Here is a 25584-nt window from a genome sequence, read left to right on the forward strand (position 1 = left end):
TTGGTGAGCATTTCATAAAAAGTGGTGGATGTTTAAAAAGCCAGAACCCTGCATCTGTCCCTATAAGTTCACATGATCTGGTTAATATTAAAATATAACAGGTGTAGTGCACCCATTTCCTTTGTGTATACATTCTATTTAAAAAAGCCATAGTTCACATATTTTCAACTCAGAAAGATTTGTGATGGTGCTTCAGTAAGATACTTAGTAAGGTATTATGTACAGGTTGACTGCATCTTGCGGACATCAGCACCACTCAATGCACTGGGGAGGAAAAATCAAACAGTATCGGACTCCAGACTGTCAGTCCAGTGAACCACCAGTGCACCTGACACCAGCAGCCTCTCCTCCACAGTCCTCAATTATAAACTACTCTACAAACTCTATGGCAAACAAGTGCGTTTTCCCATTTCCATGCAGCTAGCTAGCAATGAAAAACCACTTTCTACTAAAGAGACAGAAAGTGAATGTGGACAGCATATTCTAGTTGTTTTTTTAAGATAAACCTATTTGCTTTAGCTAGGGGAAATACAAAAATTACTCTATTAGGCTGCTTTTTAGTTTTAGCTTTGTTTTTATTTCTTAGTTATCAGTTCTGTCACTAGCTAGCTAACATAAACTAGCATAAGTCTATTAGCAGTGTGTGTGAACTTTATTCACAGTATAGTCATATATACACACACACACGCGCGCACACACACACACACACGCGCACGCACACACACACACGCGCACGCACACACACACACACACACACACACAGCTTACAGTATTGTTTTTGGGTAAACCAGTAAGGCCTGATCTACATCAGTGGCCAAGATTTTCCACTTCTTTGTATTGCTGTGTGATGCTAAAAGTTTTGGTATTGCTGATACCAATACTGACACCAATAAAGGCAGCTTATGTAGAGGAAGCAGTGCGTCTTGAGTTATGAGATCAATTGTCATCAATTTGAACACTTTTTTATGACAACCAAATCACTGTGATGTTGTCTTCTATATTAGTTAACACAACAAAAGACACCTTTCAGCTTTTTATGTATGTTGCCTAAGTATTGATCTGAAACCAATACCAGCGTTGGCATCGATACTATCGATTTTTAAGATCGATCGCCCCACTCTACTTCTTTTTGATATTTTTTCGCATCCATTCAAATAGTTTCGATAGTATCCATCCAGGACATTCCTGGGATTTGTGAGTCCTTATATAGATGCTATGATTATTATCCCATATATTGAGCGGATGATTGTTATTCTCTGATAAATTCAGACCAAAATCCAGACAGAAATGTATCGAAGGAATCAATTGTATTGAACAGGCTGATTATGGGGAGTACTGACCCAAAGTATAGTTACATGTCAGGTTATACTGTAGGGTTTCAGACGGGTTTGCAGTTATGATGTAGCTATAGCATCAATTTCCCACTAAAGAATAAATACCCAGCAGGAGCTGAAGCCAGCTTCAGCACTCTTCTTGAAGCTTTTTTTCTTTTTCTGGTGAAACTGCTGCCACCATCTAAAAATCTGTGAGTGATTTGTCCTAGTCACCTTTTATTTTTCCTGTTTTTTCTTTAGCGTCCTTCATTGGTTTGCTCTCCAAACACTTCAGCTATGCATTATGTTCATTTCTCTTTTACCTCTTTCTCAGTGTACTATTTTAATAACATTGAGCTAACTATGGTGTTGGTCTTCAGACTTCAAGACTGTACCTGCTGACCCAAAAGCCAGGTGCCAGACACATCCCCAAGGTACCCCAATTGGACCGAACCATGTTTGGCCATGTGCAGGACACCTATGTAGTTTTAAGCAGGTGATATTATTGTTGTGGCTGACTGGTGTGTGTGCACACAGAAACACACACAGTTTACAGTATTGTTTTTGGAATTAGAGGAAGACAGATTCAAGAGAGATTAGTCTTCTCAGGCGACATAATCAGATTTAGTTTTTGGCCCCGAGCATCCTCTGGAGCAGTGCTGATCTGATCCCATCACTGAGCAAATAGCAACAGCAAAAACTCAGATTTAACCCTACCCTCCTCTCGCCTTCCTTCCAATCTTCCATCTTTACAGTCTGCTTCTTTACCTTTTAACTTTATTAAAGTATTTTTGTTGATTTTTATGCACTGTAGACTTTGCTTCCTACACCCGCATCTTTTATTTTTCTTTCCTCTATATCATGAAGTTATTTTTTGCTCATTACTGCCTGCTGGAAGCATCAAACAGTCTAAAGCAAACAATAAAGACCATGGTGTTTATTTGTCTATTCACAGCGTTAAAAATGCCAGCTAGTGGGCCATTAATGTGTGTTTTCACGATGAGCCTTCCCACGGACAGAAGATCAGAGCCAACAGATCAGTGAAGAAAGAGAAAGAAAAGGATGGACGAAAACACACACAGTTACACACAGTGATATGTGTAATGGGTCTTGCTTTTATGATGAGCAGCGGTAATTAAAAATGCCACTCTGTGTGACGGGGCAGTGTGGAAAGAGAGGAAGCGGGAGGGGAAAGGAGAGATGGGAGATGGACGAGATAGGGAGGAGGGAGTGAAGGGAGTCTGGTCTGGTCCTCTCTTTAATGAGGATCCTAATCAACCCAGCAGAGGCTGCCCTGAGACCCCCAGGTTCATTAGACCAGAAAAACCAGACTGCCGGGAAAGAAGGAGAAGGACGGAGGGGTGGGACCAGGCCATAGAAAGAAAGAACGAAATACCTTAAAATGCGCATTTATTCATATCACAGTTCAAGAAAAAAAACAGTTACTCACATGTCAAAAAGTTTGCAAATACTAAAAACACACGCACACACTTAAATTCATGTGCACTTGTAAAAATATACCAAGAGTAGTAATATAATCCTAAAACTGCAAAAACCTATCCTTTCTAACTTCAACCAGTGAACATAAAACATTTCTAATACACCACAAGTCTGTAAACATCTTTTAATTACAACTAAGATCATAAAAAGCATGCTCCACTTTCAGTTTGATTCGACCAAGTGTAGCACTTACGTGGAGTTACATAAAGTACCAATGGATAATTACCAAAGTAATAAGCAATTTGGGCTAGTGTCAGAAGACTGAGAACGACTCTTAGAGCTCTGGTACACGAATGGCAGAGAAACCAGACAAACACAGTTATGTGGCTTTAAAAGTACTTTAGTGATGTTAAGCCTTGTAAAAGAAATTTGTAAACAACACAGTATTACAACAGGTTTTAACAGAATGTCAAGTATAAAAATTTCCCCCAAAGTAGCAAAAAAAAAATAGAATTAAATAAAATTGTGCACAAGTAAAAGAATTAGTCTTTTTTAAGTCCAAATGGTACCGGTGGGGCCCATAGAATTCGTCTGACAAGGAGTGTGTGTGTGATTGTCTGTCCTACCGTACTACTTGTACAGTAGAGGATTGTAGTCCATCAATGTGCAAATGATCGTGCGTGTATATGTATATCGCCTCCTAGGATCTTGGGTTGGCTCGCCATCCAGTGAACACTGGAACACTCTGGGTTCTGGAATCGCTGACCTGGTCTTTGGATTCGTCCCATATAAAAACCTGACCTATAAACAATGGCCAAATATATGTCACGTGCCCTTTAAGGATAACTCTCACAAATTAAACTAAAGTAGTGTCACAGTGCAGTAACTACTATTCAGATCAGCTATCATCAATTCAATCATCATCAGCTCAGTCACGTTGTACAACATTAAAATATCAAGTTTCAAAGGTTAAAGTATCAATATCCAAAATTTCACAGTATCAAGGTTCAATACTTATTTGTAACCTGCAGTAACATTAAAGATTATCTACAAGGTTGCAAACATGCAGGAATTATAGTCACCATATAATTCACTTTCATTGTAAACATTAATTACATCCATCAAAATAACTCACTGTACATATATATCTAATCACAAATAAATAAGTATATTACCCCTTTTAAGAAATGGAATAATATGCAAATGCTTATCAGAAATTGAACAAAGTGCAAATAATCAATTTCAATAACACGTAAACACAAGGACTCAGTCCACAAATAGGAGTATTAAAATAGACGTGCTTAATCCCGCTTGTACCGCTTGTACCATAGGCCTACCAGTACAAGTGGAAATACACTAAAAATTACCTCCAAGTGTTCAATACTGAGTATTGTAAAACAACCGATTGACATCAAAATTTAAACAGGAAGCAGGATAAAGTCTGCTTACAATTATCTCTCATAAAGTTATTTTTAGCTGCTTTAACCATTTACAGCTTTTCACATGTTAATGACTTAGTTAATGCTCTAACTAGCATAACAACAGTGCGTTTCAGAGACATCGAACAACTGTACCCACACTCCGCACATCACGTGTCTGATTAGCCACATTTAGCTTACCGCCGTCGAGTGGATGCTCAGCATTTACGTGGAGCCACAGCTCAGTAAACCCTCCGGTTTCGCTCTGCCCTTGACAACAAAAAGTGCAAATACATAATTTGTGAAAAATATCAGTTTAGATGGTATTTTTTTTAACTCGTTAGAGGTTAATTTCTCCAGCTTACCGATAACAAAAGTTTTAGTCCGTCTGCTCTGTTCGGCTGTAGAAGCAAGAGACTGAAAACATGGGAGCTGGTACTAAGGAGGGACAAGAGCTGCCTAGAGCTTCACCGATTGGCTGACATGTGAGGAGTGGAGTAAAACAATAGGCTCTCATCAGAGCTCATCAACTTTCTGAGAAACTTAACCCTTGTTTGACCAGAGAATATCATATATAATCTGCATCCCTTCTATGTTTAAATAATTATTTTGATCTCATTTCACTTTCATTAACCGGGACAGTAAGAACAGAACAATGAACATTAAATGTTTTAATTTTTCTTCTCTTTCTGTTTGAGATGATTTTAGGAACTGGGTTACACCCTCCCCTCTTGAATTCATGCAAGTCCCTTTGCATGTCTACTGTGAACTGCATCATCTAAGAACAATAATTCAGCTTTAGAATTTAAAGAGTCAATGAAAGCTGTGGTTAAACCCTGAAATAATGATTTGACCACAGTGACAAGGGGATTTCCCAATTCAGCATAGTCTAGCCTTTTTGGTGGCTGGCGACTTCTTTCTGATCTTCGAACAGGAATTTCTTTGCTTGTTTGTTCATCTCTCTCTTTGTTTACTGTTTCACTGTCAAATATCAAGTCCTCTCCTTCCTCATCACTCCCTAACATGTCCGAAAGAAGTAGGATTTGTTCATCCCTCATGTCAGGGCGATCCGTAGAAGGTAAGTCTCTTTCCTTTTCAGGTTCGTCATTTCCGGGTAAGTCATTTCCGGGTAAGTCTCTTTCCTTTTCAGGTTCGTCATTTCCGGCTAAGTCTTCCCCATACGAGGCTTCTCCATAACTCGCAATCTGATTGTCATAAGGTTGGTTATGGTCAGCATGACTGGCTGGAACAACATCGGAGATGGTGTCTGCACAAGCTGGAGCATTACCAGCCAACTTGTCTTGATCTGCAGTCACATCATCTTGACCAAGACTTGATTTATGGGTCAGCAGAAGATCTCGCTTGACAATGTACGCCGAGTCATTTGGCACTGATCTATCTGCAAACCAGTGGACTGAAACAATATCATCCTCGTCCGAGGGGTGATCTGCTCTTTCATTGTCTTCCTGAGTGGTCCGTCGCGTTCTGGGCCTTTTCTTGGGTTCTGGTTGTTCAGGTTTCACTTCCTTGGCTGCAGAGAGGAACCCACAAGGGAGTAAGAGGTCTCTGTGTAGGGTGCGTATGGGGCCATCCCCGCCCTCTGGTTTAACGGTGTAGACAGGGAGGTCTCCAGCTCGTTTCACCACCACATAGACGGTCTGCTCCCATTTATCGGCGAGTTTGTGTTTTCCTCGAATGCGTATGTTCCTGACCAGCACTCGGTCCCCGATTTCCAAGGTAGATGTGGTCACATGTTTGTCAAATCTGGTTTTGTTCCTTTCGGCTACCTTTGCAGCACTCCGTGTAGCTATTCTATAGCTCTCCTCAAGATGGGATTTGAGGTCCTTAACATATTGGGAGTGTGACTTGTTTTGTTGTTCTCTCACAGGTAAACCGAAAGCCAAATCGACAGGCAACCGTGGCTGACGCCCAAACATCAGCTCATACGGTGTGAATCCAGTTACCTCGTTCTTGGTACAGTTGTACGCATGAACTAAAGGCTTTACAAAATCCTTCCAATGTAACTTGTCTTTGTTCTCCAGAGTTCCAAGCATACTTAAGAGTGTTCGGTTAAAACGCTCCACTGGGTTGCCCCTGGGGTGGTACGGCGTAGTCCGAATCTTCTGTATGCCTGCTACTTCACACAGCCCCTTGATCAACTGAGACTCAAAATCAGGCCCTTGATCGCTGTGTAATTTTTCAGGAATGCCATAGTGTACTATGAAATGGTCCCACAGACACTTTGCGACAGTCCGAGCTTTTTGGTTCGATGTTGGGATAGCGACTGCATATTTAGTAAAATGATCTGTGATGACAAGAACATCTTTCACATTACTGCTGTCTGGTTCAATGGATAGGAAATCCATGCAGACTAGCTCGAGGGGTCTTGTCGTCATGATATTCACCAAAGGTGCAGCCTTCTCAGGTAACGTTTTCCTGCGCACACACCTGTGGCAGGTCTTTATCTTTTTCTCCACATCTGAGGACATTCTTGGCCAATAGAACCTGGCTCTGACCAGATCGAGTGTGCGCTCTATTCCCATATGACCCATATTGTCATGTAGGCTTGTCAACACAGACTCTCGCAGGTCTTCAGGTAAGACCAACTGGTAATGTTTAGTACCGCCTTCTCTTCGTGTTCTGTAGAGAATGTCATTGCACAGCTCGAACCTGTTCAACTCTCTCAGCAACAGGACTACGTCTGGAAGTTCTTTCCTCAATGTGGGAGGGGGTTTCTCCCCACTCTCCATCTGGGTAATAACATGTCTGATGCACCGATCAGATCTCTGGCTGTCTCTGAGATCTGCCGGTGACAGGTGGGGAATGATGTGTAAGCCTCCCAATGTTTCTTCCTGCTCAAAGCTGTCAGGTATAGCATCTCCAGAAATGGCAAGACTTTCGACAAGGGTTATACCTGCATCATCACCCAAAGCTTCAGAGGTGGTTGAATGATAAACAAACTGTCTCTCACAGATAGCATGAACAACGTCCTGATCGACTGAGTCAATATTGTCTGGATCTGACAGATGTTGTTTTGCGAACTGGCATATCCGGTCTCTCTCTTTTTGAGATGTAAGGTCATCAGGTAGCCTGCCATGAGGACGACGCGAGAGTCCATCGGCATCTCCATTTTGTTTTCCAGAACGATACTGGAGTCTGAAATTGAAGGTAGAGAGGGCCGCCAACCACCTGTAACTGGTTGCATCGAGTTTTGCTGAGGTGAGGATGTAGGTCAGAGGGTTTGAGTCTGTGACAACGGTGAACTGATTGCCATAGAGGTAGTCACTCAGCTTCTCTGTTACAGCCCACTTTAAAGCCAAAAACTCGAGCTTATGTGCTGGATAGCGGGACTCACTACTTGACAAACCTCTACTCGCATAGGCGATAACCCGCAGCTGTCCCTCCTGCTCCTGGTATAAGGCTGCTCCAAGGCCCGTAGTGCTCGCATCCGTATGAAGGATGTAAGGCAGCTTTGGGTCAGCAAAGGCCAGGACTGGAGGCGACGTTAGCTTGTCAATGATAGTCTCAAATGCTTTCTGGCATGCAGGGGTCCACCGTCCATAAAACGGCTCCTTTGGATCATGATACTGATTACTCCTCCCTTTTGATTTACAATGCTTCCTCAGTGGTGGATAACCGGACGTTAGATCGTTCAGCGGTTTCACAATACTTGAGTAGCCTTTAACAAACCGTCTGTAATATCCACAGAACCCAAGGAAGGATCTCAGCTCCTTAAGGTTCTGAGGGACTGGCCAAGTTTTAAGTGTGGCTGTCTTTTCTGGGTCAGTTTCTACTCCGTGTTGAGAAACAACATGCCCCAAGTACCGAACTGAGGACTGGAAGAACTTGCACTTCTCGGGGGACAGCTTTAAGCCATACTCCTTTAAGCGTTCCAGGACTTTCATGAGTCTGGCTTCATGCTCCTCAAGGGTTTTCGAGAAAACTATGAGATCATCCAGGAAAACAACAACTTCCTTCAGATTTATGTCTCCCATGCATCTCTCCATAAGCCTCTGAAAAGTACTTGGCGCGTTTGTCACTCCCTGTGGCATACGGTTGAACTCCCAGAAACCTAGTGGACAGACAAAGGCAGTCTTGGGCTTGTCACTCTCTGCAACTTCGATCTGATAATAGCCGGACTTAAGATCGAGTGTACTGAACCACTTGGAACCTGAGAGTGCGGTGAAGGTGTCATCCAGTCTTGGGAGGGCGTATGCATCTTTCACTGTTTGTAAGTTTAACTTACGGTAGTCAACACACAGACGTACCTGACCGTTCTTCTTCCTGACCACAACAATTGGCGAAGAGAATGGGGACTCGCTCTCGCGGATTACTCCAGTTGCGAGAAGCTCTTGCAAATGCTTTCGAACAGCCTCTATGTCGTGCGGGTGAATCGGTCGGGCTCTGTGTTTGAATGGTGTCTCATCTGATAGCTTAATGTGGTGTTTGACCTTGTCCGTCCTTCCAAAATCCAGATCAGTCTGGGCGAAGACCTCTGGCATACTGCTCAGCTTTTGAGTAATGCGGTCTTTCCAGTCAGAAGGGATGGGAGAGTCGGCAAAGTCAAATGTCACACTAGAGGTCCTGGATGGTTCACACTCTGATGGCTCACTCACAATTTGTTTGTGAGATAGGACAGTCTGTATTGCACTGAGTTCTGCAATCACACTCTTTGCTGGGATGGTAATGTCATGCTCTGACTCATTGGAAACTACTACAGGTAGCTTGCACAACTGGTTATTTGGCAAGTCAAGGAGACAGGTTTGCACCAAAAGCCCCCCAGGCAGGGAAGATACTGAAGGATATTCCAACAGGGCAGATCTCTCAGTGTAAAATTCCTTGATTGATACTGTCCCCTCCAGAACGACTGTTTTCCCAGCTGGGACGTTCACTTCATCCTTGCCACGCATCCTCACTAATCCAACGTTTTCATCTGAACCTTGCTTTTGCCGCAACTCCAGTACTTTGAGTACGGTTCTGTACCCACGAGGAATGGGATGGTAGCCCTCTGGGTTTGCCTCTCTGTACATTTCATACACTACATCAAGAGTGTTTGTTCCTATCAATACACAAGACTTCGTTAATGTCCCGGTGTCTGGGACTACTAGAGCTAGCGTTTTGACTTCTAGTTCAGCACCAAGAAAGTCTTTAGGAAAGGTGATTCCAATCTCAACATAACCCAGGTAAGGTACAAGCTGCCCATTGGCCCCTTCAACCTCCAGAATCAGAATCAGAATCAGAATACTTTATTCATCCCGAGGGAAATTAGGGGTTACAGCAGGCAGCACGCTAATGGCGCATGCGCACTCACAAAGGAACCTTCTGACCAACCTGAAGGTCATGTAGTGGCTCTATCTGTTGCTCAGACAAATACTGGTCATAGTAGGACTTGGTGACAGTGGTCACTTGAGAACCTGTGTCAAGGAGACAACTGCACACCTTACCTTTGATCGTGACTTGACCTGTACTCTTTGTGCCTATGAGCCTCTTAGGTAGTCTGAAAGGTTGTTCTCCAACATGGGATTGCCTCAAAGTGGCCTGTGCTCTTGGTTTAGCTTGACTTCCAGATTTAGCGGGACGATGTTGACCTGCTTCAGTCCCAGTTTGCCCCACAACTGAGACTGCGTCTAAAAATCCTGGTCAGCAGACGGAGTGTTTTGCATCTCCCAAATGCGACGCTTCTCTCTCAATTGCTTCCTCTTATCAGCGACAAGAGTGGGGTCTGGGTCATTACTGCAACTTGCTGAGATGTGGCCATCCTGACCACACTTGAAGCAGTACCATGGTTTTGGCTGGGTGCTCTGCCGCAAGTTGGCAGGCTTCGCACTTGTGACCTTGATGCTAGGTGTTGCCATAGCCATCTCACGTAAATCACACTCGGCCTTGTCCTTAGGCTTCGAGCTTTTCTTCTGTTTCTTTGCCATCAAATTAGTAAGCTGACTCTGTAGGGATGCAACTTGCTTCCTCAGATCTGTCAACGGGTCAGAATCAGATTGAGTCACTGCCTGTAGCTCACTACAGGTGCAAGTCTTTTGACAGTGCGCCACAACCCACTGCCGGGTTGAGCCAAGGTGTTTCTTCATCCGTGTAGCTTTAGCTGCCAGTCTATCTTCTTCTGTCCGGAGCATTAATAGAAGTTCTGAGAATGTTGGGGGTTGGCTTTTCTTGTTTTCAAGATTAAGATCTGAGAGCAAGGTGTGGTCCCAACATCCACGACAAAACTGCTTGAGAATGTGTTTATCGGCATCCCCAGCAGAGACTCCTCCCCTCTTCATATTAAGGTTCAATGCGCCCTGAAGACGGCAGAGGTACGCAGAGGCCTTTTCACCAGGATCCTGAAGAGTGTTCATGAATCGGGCGAAAAGCTCCTCTCCATCTTCCACTGTTCCAAAAGCTGCATCCAACAACTGAAGGTAAGTCTCAGGTGTAGCTTCTGGGCTCAGTCTGTTGACAATGTCAGCTGCAGGGGACAACAAGCTCTCAAAGATCTTTCTAGATTTTTGAAGTTCAGACATGGCAGGGTCTTTCCTGAGAAGTTCGACATGTGAACGCCATGTGTCATAATCTGTCTCACCGCTGGGTCTGGGGATCCTGCCAGAGAATGACCGGAGTCTCATTGGAGAATATGAATGTGCAATCAAGTCATCTTTCTTCACGATGTGTTCCACAATGACTTTCTGAATTTCAGGTGGGTTGAAACTGTTTGCCGCACTAAATGGGCTCTTTTTGAAATCAACAGGTAGGTGTGGCTCCGCACCACCTTGAATCAATCCTACCTGGGGTGGATCTTCAGAAAACTGCTGGCGTGCAATCTCAGAAGTTTCAAGAGAGGGGTGAAGCTGGTTCTCCCTGTCTGGATCATCAACTTGCATGGAGGAGAGCATACATTCATCATCGGTCTCTGAACTCCCAATGATTTCACTGATCTCTGTCATCATCGACTTCAGTACCTCTTCAAAACTTTTGCCACTCAGTTTTGCCACCTGCTTTATTTCATCTAAGTAGGACTTAGTAGCACTGCCACCCACCTTGGCAGTGTAAACGCTGGAGAGAGCTCTTACATGGTATTTTACACCGGGCTTCCCTTCAACTTCATATGTGTATGGCAAAAGATCAGTTAAGGCATCAATGGCGTTACCACTTCGGTACTCGACGATCAGGTTTTTGAAAAATTCTGAGTTTGGATCTACAACTGGGACGGCTCTAAAGGTACCATACTGCTTCAAAAAGTCAAGAACCCCTTCATCATCCGATGAATTGAGTGTACCACTAACAATTACTGCATTGGGGACTTTGATACCTGAGCTCAATACAAAATCCATCTTGTGGCAATAGCAAAAGATGTTTCAATGACAATACACACTTTAAGGAGGTTTCACTGCTGATATTCATGCACCAAAGAGCTCCTGGCTGGCTCGCCACTTTTGTAGCACTTACGTGGAGTTACATAAAGTACCAATGGATAATTACCAAAGTAATAAGCAATTTGGGCTAGTGTCAGAAGACTGAGAACGACTCTTAGAGCTCTGGTACACGAATGGCAGAGAAACCAGACAAACACAGTTATGTGGCTTTAAAAGTACTTTAGTGATGTTAAGCCTTGTAAAAGAAATTTGTAAACAACACAGTATTACAACAGGTTTTAATAGAATGTCAAGTATAAAAATTTCCCCCAAAGTAGCAAAAAAAAAATAGAATTAAATAAAATTGTGCACAAGTAAAAGAATTAGTCTTTTTTAAGTCCAAATGGTACCGGTGGGGCCCATAGAATTCGTCTGACAAGGAGTGTGTGTGTGATTGTCTGTCCTACCGTACTACTTGTACAGTAGAGGATTGTAGTCCATCAATGTGCAAATGATCGTGCGTGTATATGTATATCGCCTCCTAGGATCTTGGGTTGGCTCGCCATCCAGTGAACACTGGAACACTCTGGGTTCTGGAATCGCTGACCTGGTCTTTGGATTCGTCCCATATAAAAACCTGACCTATAAACAATGGCCAAATATATGTCACGTGCCCTTTAAGGATAACTCTCACAAATTAAACTAAAGTAGTGTCACAGTGCAGTAACTACTATTCAGATCAGCTATCATCAATTCAATCATCATCAGCTCAGTCACGTTGTACAACATTAAAATATCAAGTTTCAAAGGTTAAAGTATCAATATCCAAAATTTCACAGTATCAAGGTTCAATACTTATTTGTAACCTGCAGTAACATTAAAGATTATCTACAAGGTTGCAAACATGCAGGAATTATAGTCACCATATAATTCACTTTCATTGTAAACATTAATTACATCCATCAAAATAACTCACTGTACATATATATCTAATCACAAATAAATAAGTATATTACCCCTTTTAAGAAATGGAATAATATGCAAATGCTTATCAGAAATTGAACAAAGTGCAAATAATCAATTTCAATAACACGTAAACACAAGGACTCAGTCCACAAATAGGAGTATTAAAATAGACGTGCTTAATCCCGCTTGTACCGCTTGTACCATAGGCCTACCAGTACAAGTGGAAATACACTAAAAATTACCTCCAAGTGTTCAATACTGAGTATTGTAAAACAACCGATTGACATCAAAATTTAAACAGGAAGCAGGATAAAGTCTGCTTACAATTATCTCTCATAAAGTTATTTTTAGCTGCTTTAACCATTTACAGCTTTTCACATGTTAATGACTTAGTTAATGCTCTAACTAGCATAACAACAGTGCGTTTCAGAGACATCGAACAACTGTACCCACACTCCGCACATCACGTGTCTGATTAGCCACATTTAGCTTACCGCCGTCGAGTGGATGCTCAGCATTTACGTGGAGCCACAGCTCAGTAAACCCTCCGGTTTCGCTCTGCCCTTGACAACAAAAAGTGCAAATACATAATTTGTGAAAAATATCAGTTTAGATGGTATTTTTTTTAACTCGTTAGAGGTTAATTTCTCCAGCTTACCGATAACAAAAGTTTTAGTCCGTCTGCTCTGTTCGGCTGTAGAAGCAAGAGACTGAAAACATGGGAGCTGGTACTAAGGAGGGACAAGAGCTGCCTAGAGCTTCACCGATTGGCTGACATGTGAGGAGTGGAGTAAAACAATAGGCTCTCATCAGAGCTCATCAACCCTCTGAGAAACTTAACCCTTGTTTGACCAGAGCATATCATATATAATCTGCATCCCTTCTATGTTTAAATAATTATTTTGATCTCATTTCACTTTCATTAACCGGGACAGTAAGAACAGAACAATGAACATTAAATGTTTTAATTTTTCTTCTCTTTCTGTTTGAGATGATTTTAGGAACTGGGTTACACAAGCCCTTAAAATTTAGCACCACATTGGTCCAACCCTTGCCAAACATTTTGTTTCTCCTTATTTTCCAAATTCCTAACTTTGCCACACCAAGAAGAAAATTAATTAGGATAACAGTCTTACTTTTTATAGCGCTGTACTTGAGACCAAAAACCTGCAAAAACCTAAACAGGCTTTTTAACTTTGAACAAGACTCAAACAAATGTTCTAATGAATCTTGATGTTCACAAAAAGGACATCCCTCTCTAGCACTTAGGTCAAAGTGAACTCTGTGTCTGTTTGTAGCTATCGATCCATTTTATAATCCTCTGCTGGAGGTCACCAACCATTTTTACAACAGATAGCTAATACAGGACCCTTTATCTACCTTCAGGGGTAAGGTCTGTACCAAAAACCTGTGTCCAACTAAACTCTGACACCAGCCAGAGTGTAGCACCTTGACACAACTTTGGTGCTTCTTCCCATATGAACTGAGAACACCTAACACAGGGTTTCTCAGAGAAAGAAGTGGTCAACTCTCATTCATGCCAACTATCAGAAGCTGGGGTGACTGAATTTACTGGAAATACATACTCATATTCATCATTCCACTGGTCAGCTAGAGCATGGTTTTCAGCAAATACTCTCAGTGGCACGGGTAGGGACTGCCTGACCTCTTCCAGAATCCTTTTTAACCCTTTAAGACCTACCATAGAACCAAGTCCGCCAGAGCTTATATTATATTTTTACATGGTGTGGAGCCATTTTTGGGAGCATTTCAAGTTGCTATACATCAATACAACAATTATAGCCCAGATTTTAATAATATGTATTCATTAAGTGCATAGTAATTACATAAATTGCAAAATAGTGCAATAAACTACAAAAAAATTGAAAATCGTTTTTGCTTTTTTAACATATATTTCTAGTTAGAGAAATTTAAGAGGCTTATCCCTCAAAACTATAAATACAAAAAAGTTGCACAAAATAGTTTCCTACCACAGGAAATTTATTTTGAGTGTCTTCATAGTTTTATTTTTGAAATACACCAATTTTTATACACTGCAGGAAAAACGAAAATAAATATTATACTGCAAATTTACAAAAACGCAGCATATGCATCAAAATAAACTATTTCCAGCAGTGCAATATGAGTCCTAAGCATCCCAGAAACGACACAGAAAGTCATAAAGTCAAAGATAACTTTTAAAAACACCAGTAGAGGCCCTGTGGCCCTGATGGTAAAAAAAAACTACATTTCCGCAAAAATGACGTCACTTCCGGTTTCAGGTAATGGCGGACATGCAAAAGTTTGTGCTGACGTCTATTCCAACGTAGGAAGTGTTATGAACAGCTGATCGGATCGGCAAAGCGTGTTTCTGGAATATTATGTTTTTGTTGCTGCAAGCGCTTTTTATGCAGTTTTTGCAAAGCTTTATGTGGAAGGAAACTGTGACCTAGGACAAGCTGATGGCATAAGATGTAAGTACAACTTCTCCGGTTTCATATGCAAAAAAAATTATTGCGCTAGCTTACGTGGTTGGAGAGCTACCAGGATTTAAAAATAGTTACGCAAAACAGAGCGTGCCCGCTCTGACCGGCTCTAAAGGGTTAAGACTCTAATGGACTTGAAGTGGTAACGTTGCACATCCTAGCGTCAGAATTATGGAAAATATTCAATGTTTTTCAAGCATTCAACACTGAGTGATAGAATGGTCAGATAAGTCCTTTCCCCTCCTCTGACACAGGAATAAAGAGGGCAGATTTATTTAGCTAGTGTTGCCCAGACCAGAAGAAATTCACAATAAGACACTGACCATCTTTAATGAGCCCAGCAGGTGGAGCCATCTTGAAAAGCCTGTGCCACAGGGATGAGGCGACCAGATTGTTGCCAATTAGAGCTCTCTCCATGTAGGACAGCTGGGGTAGCAGCCATTTCCATTTAGACAACTTGGAGTCAAAGTTTTCCTGTACTCCCTTCCAGTTCTGTTTTTGAGAATGTTAATTACCTATAAATACTCCCGATGTTTTAATACAATTCCTTCCCCAGCATAAATTTCCTGGCAGGGTTGGAATGCCAACTATATACCATTTACCCACCAATAAAGCCTCACGTTTGTCCTGGTTAACTTTAGCTGAAGAAGCCTTTTCATAGGAAGATAAGCTCTCCCTCAGTTCATGCACATCATGTCGATTGCTAATAAAAACTTTAATATCGTCAGCATTAAATGAAACAACTACGCAAGGGCTGACCCAAAACCGGTAAAGTAAAACACTTTACTCTAGCTCTCAATCTAAATAAAAGAGGATCAATTGCTTAGCTATATAACTAACCCGAGATAGGACATCCCTGGCTAATACCTCTATTGACTATACAAGGCTGCTCAACCCACCCCCAACCTTCACAACACAACTAGCATTAGTGTAGAGTAATCTTACCCAAGAAAGAAAAACATTTCGCACACCAAATGCTTTGAAAGTTGAAAACAGAAAGTATGATCTACACCAGGGGTGTCAAACACAAATACGCAGTGGGCCAAAATTCAAAATTGGAACAAAGTCGCGGGCTAACATTAGTATTTATTGAAAAAAAAAATCTTCCTCCAGATATAAGAATGAATCTTTTCTTATGGACTCAAACAAGTTTTGCTGAAAAACTGAATATGGAACAAGCAAAGCTTAATACTAAACGATATATATATTAGCTGTATAATACCAGTAGCCCAGCTCTAATAGTAATTTGGTATGGCTTCGCGGGCCAAATGTAATTAGGCTGCAGGCCAAAGTTGGCCCGCAGGCCAGAGTTTGACACCTATGATCTACACGATCAAATTCCTTCTTTTGATCAATAGAGACGATCCCCACATTTAGGTGATATGTCTTGCATACATCGAATACATCTTTCACAACAAATGCATTATCTAACATAGATCTGTCTGGGAGACAATACGACTGGTCGACTTGAACTAAAAGGTCAATAAAATTTTTAAATCTGCTAGGTAACACCTTTGAAAGAATTTTATAATTGGTACATAAAAGAGTCAATGGTCTCCAGTTCTTTAAAAGGGCAAAATCCCAATTTTGTATTGTTTTTACAGACTTTATAAACTTCTTAACATCAGGAAAATAGTCTGTTACAAAAACTGATCTCCCATAATGATCGTCCAAAAAAAAGTTAATTTCATCTGTCGAATACAATTTTGGGAAATACTTTCAGCAACATATAAACAATCTGAATCTGATTCATAGTCACACTCCATATCTGCCACACTTTCACCTTGGCAACCAACCTGTTCAGCTTCTTGACACGTCTCGCCAATGTCCAAACTGAAGCTCGCCAATTATCTTTTGAATATTCCTGAATTATTTGAGATCCTATTCTAGCTACCAAACCATGTCCAGTCTTTGTGTCTGAACTGCAACTGGGCTGTGGAAAAACTTCCAACTCAGAGCTGCAACCACAAGCTGACACGCCGTCTGTGTCAACATTGGCAGCTGCAGAGCCTCTGACAGCACTCCTAGCCTTCACTCTCTCCACAACACACTCATCAATTAACATTATCTCCAACATCCTCAGGACTTTCACTGTTGCCCTCACCTGGAAAGCTGACTGAAACCATCAACTCCACTGTGTAGGGACAGCGGTCCCAGCCAGTGATCCTCTTGTGCCTCACATCTACACACTCAAAGTATTTCATCACACCGGAATTTGCAAAGACCATGTAATATCCCTCCTCTCTAATGACTGGGTTGGTGAGTCCAGGTACATAAACTTAAGTCTCAAGTCCCTCACCCTAAACTCACAGTTTTGAATCCGGTGGCCATTCTTCAGAATCATTTAAGCACCTGTGCCAGCGCTTTGTTAGATACAAAGGGCAGAACTCCGGACAATGTAATTCGGGTGGACAGTACAGCCAAGGGGAAAACTTAAACTCATCATTTATTGAAATCCCACTTTCAGTTAGTAGAATAATCACCTCAGGTTACTTTACAAAAACAACTCCTTTAATCATACAGGAATATTTCCATGCCCCGCTTTGACTCCAACTGCTAACAGCACCTTCTCCACAGAGGTGAGAGGACACCATCCCTGCAGAGGAGTCATAACCAAAAACACTAACAAAAAGAAGAAAATTACAGTTAAAAAATATAACCAGTAAGTCATAAACGAAAATCGAAATATGACAAATAGTTTGAAAAAAACAGCTCTCAGCCTCTAAGTCCACTCATCACACGCTCCATGACCAAACTCACAGCATGCAGAGCGAAAGAAAGAAAGAATGCAAGAAGAAGAGAAAGAAATAAAGAACGTTTTTTACCAATTGATGAAGCAAAGAAATGTTAGAGAGGAGGCAGGGAAAGGCAAGAAAAGCTACAGCAAAGTGCACAGAGAGGCTGAAGGGAGGGGAGGTTTGGCCTGTGGAGATAACAGTGTGGGTCATTGGGCGAGTCACGGCTGCCATCGATCCCCTGATTGGCTGTCTGACGGTTTCAACACGGCTGCCAAACCCTTTAATACAGGGTGTCTCCAACTGTGTGTGGGTGTGTGCGCTTGTGTTCTTTTTGTGTGTCTAAATGACTGCTATCTGTGCCGTATGTAGTCCATGTCTTTGCCACCAGAAGTGATATCTGTCCAACTTCCTCAGGAGGCTGATAAGAGCACCTTACAGCTGCACTGATAACACACGCATTATCCATTTCCCAGCCGGTGAGACAAAACCTGCACATTTGTGTGTGCAAGTACGTGTACGTTGAGAGTAACGTTTAGTGACGTGTGCACACTGTGAAGTGAGGGTGTTACAAATTGTTGTGCTGGCCCTCAGCCCTTCCTTTCCTGTCCTCTCACATTGATTGGACAGCAGGACGGGGACACACATTGCTTCTAGCAGCCCACACAACTCCTCGTTTCCCTCTAAATGCCAAACACGGCATGTGAGTGTCAAGATTAATTATGTTTAGAAAAATTCTTACAAATACTCATCAAAACCAATCATGTGTATTGCTCAGCATCTCCCTACACATTAACTTTACTTGGGTAGCAACTTATATATTAGGACAACCAACCCAAGTATATGTTTTATAAGCAAAATTACATGTTCTGAATTTCACCATCTGCAAATCATTTAGTTTCATAATCCACGCGCTCTTATTTTGAAAGTCCAGGGATTAAGCAGCTAGCCCTGGCCCTTCCCATCTCATGGTTTTGCTACCAGCTGCCTCACTTGCCATGTTGCTGTTATGCTATGATTCAGCTTCTTCTACAGAGAAGATCTGGCAACAGTAGTTCTTCTTCTGCTCTTGAGATCTGTTCTGAGCTGGGGGGTCACTCTAACCAGAACCTACAGCAGGTGGAGAACTGGTTTATGTCACTGTACAGAGCTCATAGAGGCATCTAAGGAAAACAAGGTCTACTTTTGCCAGCTGCAGTCCAAGACGGTGGAATTGGAGTTAATCCACAAGATAAGATACTCACTGTTATGTGTCACAAAGTACTTGGCAAATAAAATATTAGCAGAGGAGGAAATTATCAACACCCAATGCTTCATTGTGCTTGTGTAGCGTAAACATACAGGAATTTCACTCTTTAACAATTACTGCCTTTGTACAAGCAGGAGACTGTTTATTACTGCAATTTGACACATAAAATCATGAATTGCAAGAATTTTTTTAAAAATCTCAAACATTCATTTAATGCCCAACACACCCGACTGGTCTTGATTATCAAAATAAACCATATTGGGCCACAAATGGAACAGATTAGCTTGAAATCACATACACAATAATCTCTCCCAATTTGACATTAGAAATATAGGAACTGGAATCTATCTCTCCTTCTGATATCCGCTGTTTTGGCCCCTCAGCCACGTGTGCAGAGAGCAATAAGCTCAAAGACTATATTCTAACTCAAACTCTACTATTTTAAAAAAACATCAGAAATATGTTATCCAAGCTGTGCTCTATTAGGATATCAAGTAAATGTAGAGAACACATCAGAAACATATCCTGCAGTGTTATCTTATATAAATATCATTTTATCAGAAAAGATGTGAGGCTCTTTCGATTTCAGGGTGAATAGAATAAGAGAGAAAATATACAGTCAGTTCTGTCAACTGCAGATGTGTACCCATGCACTCAGCGTGATAGAAACTAGCAACTGCCAAAAATGAAATGAAAGCAACCGAAAAAGTACGCTGTCTTCCTGGTGCGGGTACAAAATACAATCTGTTTTAAAAGCTTGTCTGCATATTTAGCTCATTAGATCACAAAAGGCACCTGTAACTGAGTTCATACAGGCCAAGAGTCTTTGGATTTGGACCCCTGGGCGCTCGCTTCCAGCCAGTCTGGGAGCAATTATATCACATTGGGGTGCTTCTTGGCCTCATATTCCTTGGCTCACAGTAAATGCAGCCTTTACACAACAGATCTTTCACTATGTATAACAGCTGGCTGTTGCTTAGAAGAATAATTTGTCTTCTCTAACCATGAACCAGTTAACCAATTATTTTGTCTTTTTCTGAGGCCCCCAGCTTCCGTGGCTCTTGCATCAGGTTACACAACTTTTACTTTTTTTTCTCTTTTTTGGATGGTTATGGTTTATGAATTTAAATGGCAGCCACAGATAAGATCATTGACACAAAACATACAATTTTTATTGAAACTGTTTCAGTGGGTTTTATTCAATTTGTGGTATTTTTAAGCCTATAATTTGGGGATTTTTTTTGTTCTATTATGGTTTGCCTGCGTCAACTTTTTTTCCCCTTTTCTCTTGCCAGCTCACATTACATTATTTTGCCAGTGTGGGCTTGTGCTTCAAAAATGTGAGGCGCAATGCTTTTGCCCTTCGGAATATCTCATCATGATGAATTCAGCATCTTGTTGGCATAGGAACCATGACTCACCTGTTTTCCCTAATGATAACTTCATTTATTTTCCTTAATTAGTTTGGACCACAATTCTGTTTGGACTGGTTATAAAAGCATAGCCAAAGTGAAGAAGGTCTCCATTAGGGGAACTTTAAAACTTTGCGATGATGATGCTGGTGATAATGAAGGCACTTGAAGGTTTACAACCTGAATGGGAATCAACACGCCTTGGTTCATTGCTTGAAAAAGGTGGATTGGTACTGCTGGGTTGGGGGACAGAGACTAAACCCAAGGTGGAAATGTGTCGCATGAGATGAATATGCAGACTGCTGTGGCAACAACACCAGGGGGGAAACTTCTCAGGTAACCAGTGGATATACTGTATGTTCTTACCCTCACCTACAGTGCTGTGAAAAAGTATTTGTCCCTTCCTGATTTCTTAGTTTTTTCATATTTGTGACAGGTGTTACAAAAAGCAAGTGAGCGCCATTATCCACAAATGGAGAAAACTTTCTACTTTCTAGGAATCGCTGGCCTACAAAAACTACTCCAAGAACACAACAATGACTCATCTAGGAGATCACGAAAGAATCCAGTTAAGGTCAAAGTTCATGATTCAACATAAAGAAAGAGACTGAGCAAAAACGGCTTCAATGGGAGAGTTCCCAAGAAGAACACAAAGGCTTTTCTCAAATTTGCCAAAATATATCTTGACGATCACCAAGACTTTAGGGAAAATGTTCTGTGGACTGACGAGATGAAAAGAGACCTTTTTAAAAGGTCTGAGTTCTGTTACATCTGGCATCAAACTAACACAAAAGAACATCACAGCAACAGTCAAACATAGTGGTGGTAGTGTGATGGTCTGGGGCTGTACTGATGCTTCAGGACAACTCGCGGTAATTGATGGAACCATGAATTCTCTACCAGAAAATCCTGAAGGAGAATGTCTGACTGTCTAAACTGAAGCTCAAGCAGCAGGACAATAATCCAAAACACACCAACACACCAAGAAAGTGGTTTTGGAGTGCCCTACCCAACTTCTGGACTCAAAACAGACTGAGATGCTTAGGAATGACCTTAAACAAAAATCGTCCACTATGGCTAAATTAAGACAATTCAACAAGTAAGAGTGGGCCAAACTTCCTCTGCAGCAATGTGAAAGACTCATTACCAGTTACTGCAAATGTCTGATTGTAGTTCCTGCTGCCAAGAGTGCAATAAGCAGTTAATAGACTTAAGGTGGTAACTATTTTTTTTGGACAATGTTTTTCCTTCAACAAATGTGATCAACATTTAAAAACCACATTTTGCATGTAATCTTGTCATCATTGTCTAATATTACAGATTTGTTGATGATCTGAATCATGAAAATATGACAAATATAGAAAAAATAGGACATCAGGAAGGAGGCAAATACTTTTTTTTATAATGCTGCATAGTCATGAACTTTAGGTGATGACCAAAGAGACACGCAGCCAAACTGAGACACTGTTAAAATATTAAAATTTTAAAAATTAAATCTTTTTGCATTTTATAATTTAAAATGTGTATTACCGATATAAACATGTAAGAAAAAGCAAAAAAAACAGAAGAATGCATTTCTAAAAATTAATGAAGGATGATTTACTAAAGTTCACTGCATTGTCAAGGATAAAAGCAAAGTCAAACACTGAGCACCGGTGTGTCCTGTAGACAGCCACCGAGCACAAGCCTTCCACCTGTCCTGCCCACAGCAACGATACTGTGACTACTCCACAAAGATTTCCACGCCAGACAACAAACATTCATTATGCCAGAGACAAACAATCCAAATTCTCCTCATCTAAATAGGCATTACAGCTTAGAGGAGTAAACAGGATTCACAGAGGAGCTTAAGTCTTTAGGATGCTGTTGTGCTTTTCTTGGCTTTGAGGATACCAAGGCACCTCTCTGAGCAAAAATGGCTCCCTGGGTCGTATGCATCGCTCTGTATTAGAATAATCACCTGTTTTGTTTAACTAAATTATGGAAAGCAGGACTGTATTATGATTGAGTAAACAACTATTTTTAATCCCGTATGTGTAACTCGATTAAACGCAATTTAATGGCACTTTTCCTGACGGTGTGGGCGCAGCTAAAGCGATACGTACTTTACACAAAAGTTTGCTGCTTAATAAAATTTGTGCATTTAATAAGCAAATTATTCTAATCATAAACCTCTTGCCAAAGCAATTAGTGATAAATTATAATCTTATGATAAATTATCTTGTGTTGACAGCCTGGGGGAAAACTGCAATCAAACATTAATTATTCATTGGGTAATTAAGTTCATAGGTGTTTCTCCCTCCCTTTATTTCCTGCTCTCTCTCTTCATTTTCTGTTGGGAAGGTATAAGTCTAGTGACCAGAGCTGAGTTATTTAAACTTTTCCAAGCACACAGCACCGAGCTCTCGTACTGGTTCTCTTACGCTCGCCGATCTGTGACTGTCAAGCTTCATTCGAATATGCAACTTGTTACAAAAATTCAAGGAAAAACAAGAAAGACAAAAGTATTGAATCGGAGCAACGCATAAAAGCGACGAGCAGAAATATTCAGCAGTTTTTTCTGTTCCTCAGTCACAACATTAATGTGCGACCGAGCTAAAATTACTCTACCAGACTTACCTTCCTGGCAGGGAAACAAAATCTAGCCAACCAATAGGGCACAAAGTGGAAAGACTATAACTGATAAGGTAGATGAATTAGTGCTGGGGAGTTGACACTACGGATGATTTTCATAGCAATTAATCTCTCTGAGAAATGCTTTTTTTCCCTTCCTTAAGGTGAAAATGCAACCGCAATTTCACAGATCACACAGCGACATTTTCAGATTGCTTTTTTGCTGACCCATAAAACCCTAAGATGTTGCAATCTTCATCTTTTTCATTAAAAAAACAAATTAACAAAAAAACAAATCAGTGCCATGTCTGCTCCAAAAAGAAAAAGAATAAATGCTGAATTGCTTTTTGACTAAACAGTTTGACATGGAGAAAACATATGAAACAAGCATAGGCATTTGGTATTTATACACTCTTTTTAGAGCAGATAGCTGCATCTTCTTGTCAAAATCTGACCCAGATTTTGGAAAACATTTTAACCCTGCTTCAGGGTCAAATCTGGAAATGCTAAGATAACACTGGAAGTCGTTTATCTGATAAAATATCGTCATCTAATTTAGGCAGTGCAGACATGTCAAAATATGCAAAATCTTTCATAAAAAAATAAAAGTTTCTCATATAACTGACAATTCAAACCTTAGCTATTCGTCAGACAGGCAGGTACAGAACTGTGTTCTGAAAATAACCGGCCAACCCAGATATGTCAGATGGGGTTGAAAGGACAAAGCATGTTCGCAGGAAAACAACGCCAGCATTCATCAAGTTCAATTACATGGAAGAGACATCAAACTTAGACAACAAGACGAGCAAAGCAGTGCTAGTTTGGGGATTTTTTTTCTTATTAAAGGCTTTTTCTATCTCACTGGAAAAGACAGCCTATTACCAATAACAAAGATTTGGATGAAGACATGAGGAAGACTAAAGAATCAAAGAAATAATGAGCTCTAACTGTCCCTTTTTGTTTTTTCGCTCCTAGCTTTGGTCCAAACATCCATCAGATTCTGCTGCTCTTTGGCTCGGCCTGTGCGATGGAGCAGCATGCTGCTGCCATCTAAAGGCAGAAGATGACGCTACTGAAGCACTGCTCGCTGCTGTGTGTGTGCCACAATTACAAAACACTTCACTATAGGTTTATCCAATAAATCGCTCCTCAATCTAAATGAAATACTTATCCTGTGTGAAATATAAAGAATCAGCTAATGCCTTCGAAGTGTCACTTGTCACTAAGAATGTATTGCTGTGTTGCTTTGGGAAGGCTGAGAGAGAGAAAATGTGACTGATTTACAGCCCCAGTTCCAAACAGGTTGGGACGTAGTGCAAAATGCGAATAAATATAAAATGCAAGGATTTGCAAATCTCTTAAACCCATATTTTATTTACAATAACACAGAAAACATTTTGATTTTTTTTAATGATATATTTTACTATTTCATGAAAAGTATCAGATCATTTTAAATTTGATGGCAGCAACATATCTCAAAAATGTCAGAATGGGGGCAACAAAAGTCTGGAAAGTACCAGGTAGTAAAAGGAAACAGCTGGAGGAACATTTCACAGCTAATTAGCTAATTGGCAAAAGGTCAATAACTTGATTCAGGAAAATCTGCAAAAAAAAACCTGTCTAGTTCTGGAGTGATTTTGGAACAATGGGACAATGTTCGTCAGCGTAAATGGGCAAAGACTTTGAATATTTCATCATCTACAGGAGATAATATCATCAGAAGAGTCAGAGAATCGGGGGAAATCTGTGTGTGCAAGAGACAAGGGCAAAAATCCAAATTCAATGTCCATGATGTTCAGGCCCTAAGGCAGCTCTATATTAAAAACAGACATAATTCTGTCACGGAAATCACTGCATGGGCTCAGGAACACTTCCAGGAGTCACCGTTTTGTGAACACAGTTCCATCCACAAATGCAGATTAAAGCTCTTTGATGCAAAGAAGCTATATGTGAACATCCAGAAATACTGCCACTGGCACTGGGATGGCTTGATCAGTGCCGAAAGGTACATACGGGTTTTGCAGAAACATGTGTTCCCATCCAAATGATGCTTTGATGATGTCACATTTCAGGAAGGCAATGCTAAACCCGTCATGGTAGATGAATTTAGGTGCTGAACTGGCCCTCCTGCAGTCCAGACCTTCTACCGATTGAAAATAGTTTGTGCATCATGAAAAAGGATATATATATATATATATATATATATATATATAGAAGAAAACCCAGGGCTGTTGAGCAGCTAGAATCTTCTATCAGACAAAAATGGGACAACATTTTTCTCCCAAAAGTCCAGCAGGTGGTCTCCTTAGTTCCCAGATGGACTGTTGTCTAAAGAAAAAGGGAAGCTAACTGTGCTAAACATGGGCCTGTCACCAATTTTTTTGAAATGCGTTCCTGTCATCAAATTCAACTGCTGGACAACCATATGTTAAGGAGTGTAATTAAACCTGTGTCCTAATATTATTTTACACACGTAACATGGAAGTTAGGCATATGGCCCCTGATATAAGAACACAAGAGTCAATGCTACACTTTCGATATATGAATACAAACCTTTTTTACTTTATCTTCTTTTGTTCGGGGATGATCATCTACATGACAGGACTTTC

General features: G+C 40.9%; 2 long non-coding RNA genes across 2 annotated transcripts; both read right to left on the bottom strand.

The window, feature by feature from the left end:
• Nucleotides 1-1982: 1982 nt before the first annotated feature.
• On the bottom strand, nt 1983-4601 carry LOC146649730 (uncharacterized). Its single transcript, XR_014908184.1, has 3 exons — nt 4537-4601; nt 4373-4441; nt 1983-3554 (listed from the first exon to the last, which is right to left on the bottom strand). It is a non-coding gene; the product is annotated as an uncharacterized LOC146649730 (long non-coding RNA).
• A 7236-nt stretch (nt 4602-11837) lies between these two features.
• LOC146649731 (uncharacterized) lies at nt 11838-13489 on the bottom strand. The gene is made up of 3 exons (XR_014908292.1): nt 13139-13489; nt 12975-13043; nt 11838-12156 (listed from the first exon to the last, which is right to left on the bottom strand). It is a non-coding gene; the product is annotated as an uncharacterized LOC146649731 (long non-coding RNA).
• Between the last annotated feature and the right edge of the window lie 12095 nt (nt 13490-25584).

The sequence above is a fragment of the Rhamphochromis longiceps genome, linkage group LG17, assembly GCF_057381845.1.
Source record: "Rhamphochromis longiceps isolate RC_006_pf linkage group LG17, R_longiceps_female_GT1.1, whole genome shotgun sequence".
Lineage (NCBI taxonomy): Eukaryota > Metazoa > Chordata > Actinopteri > Cichliformes > Cichlidae > Rhamphochromis > Rhamphochromis longiceps.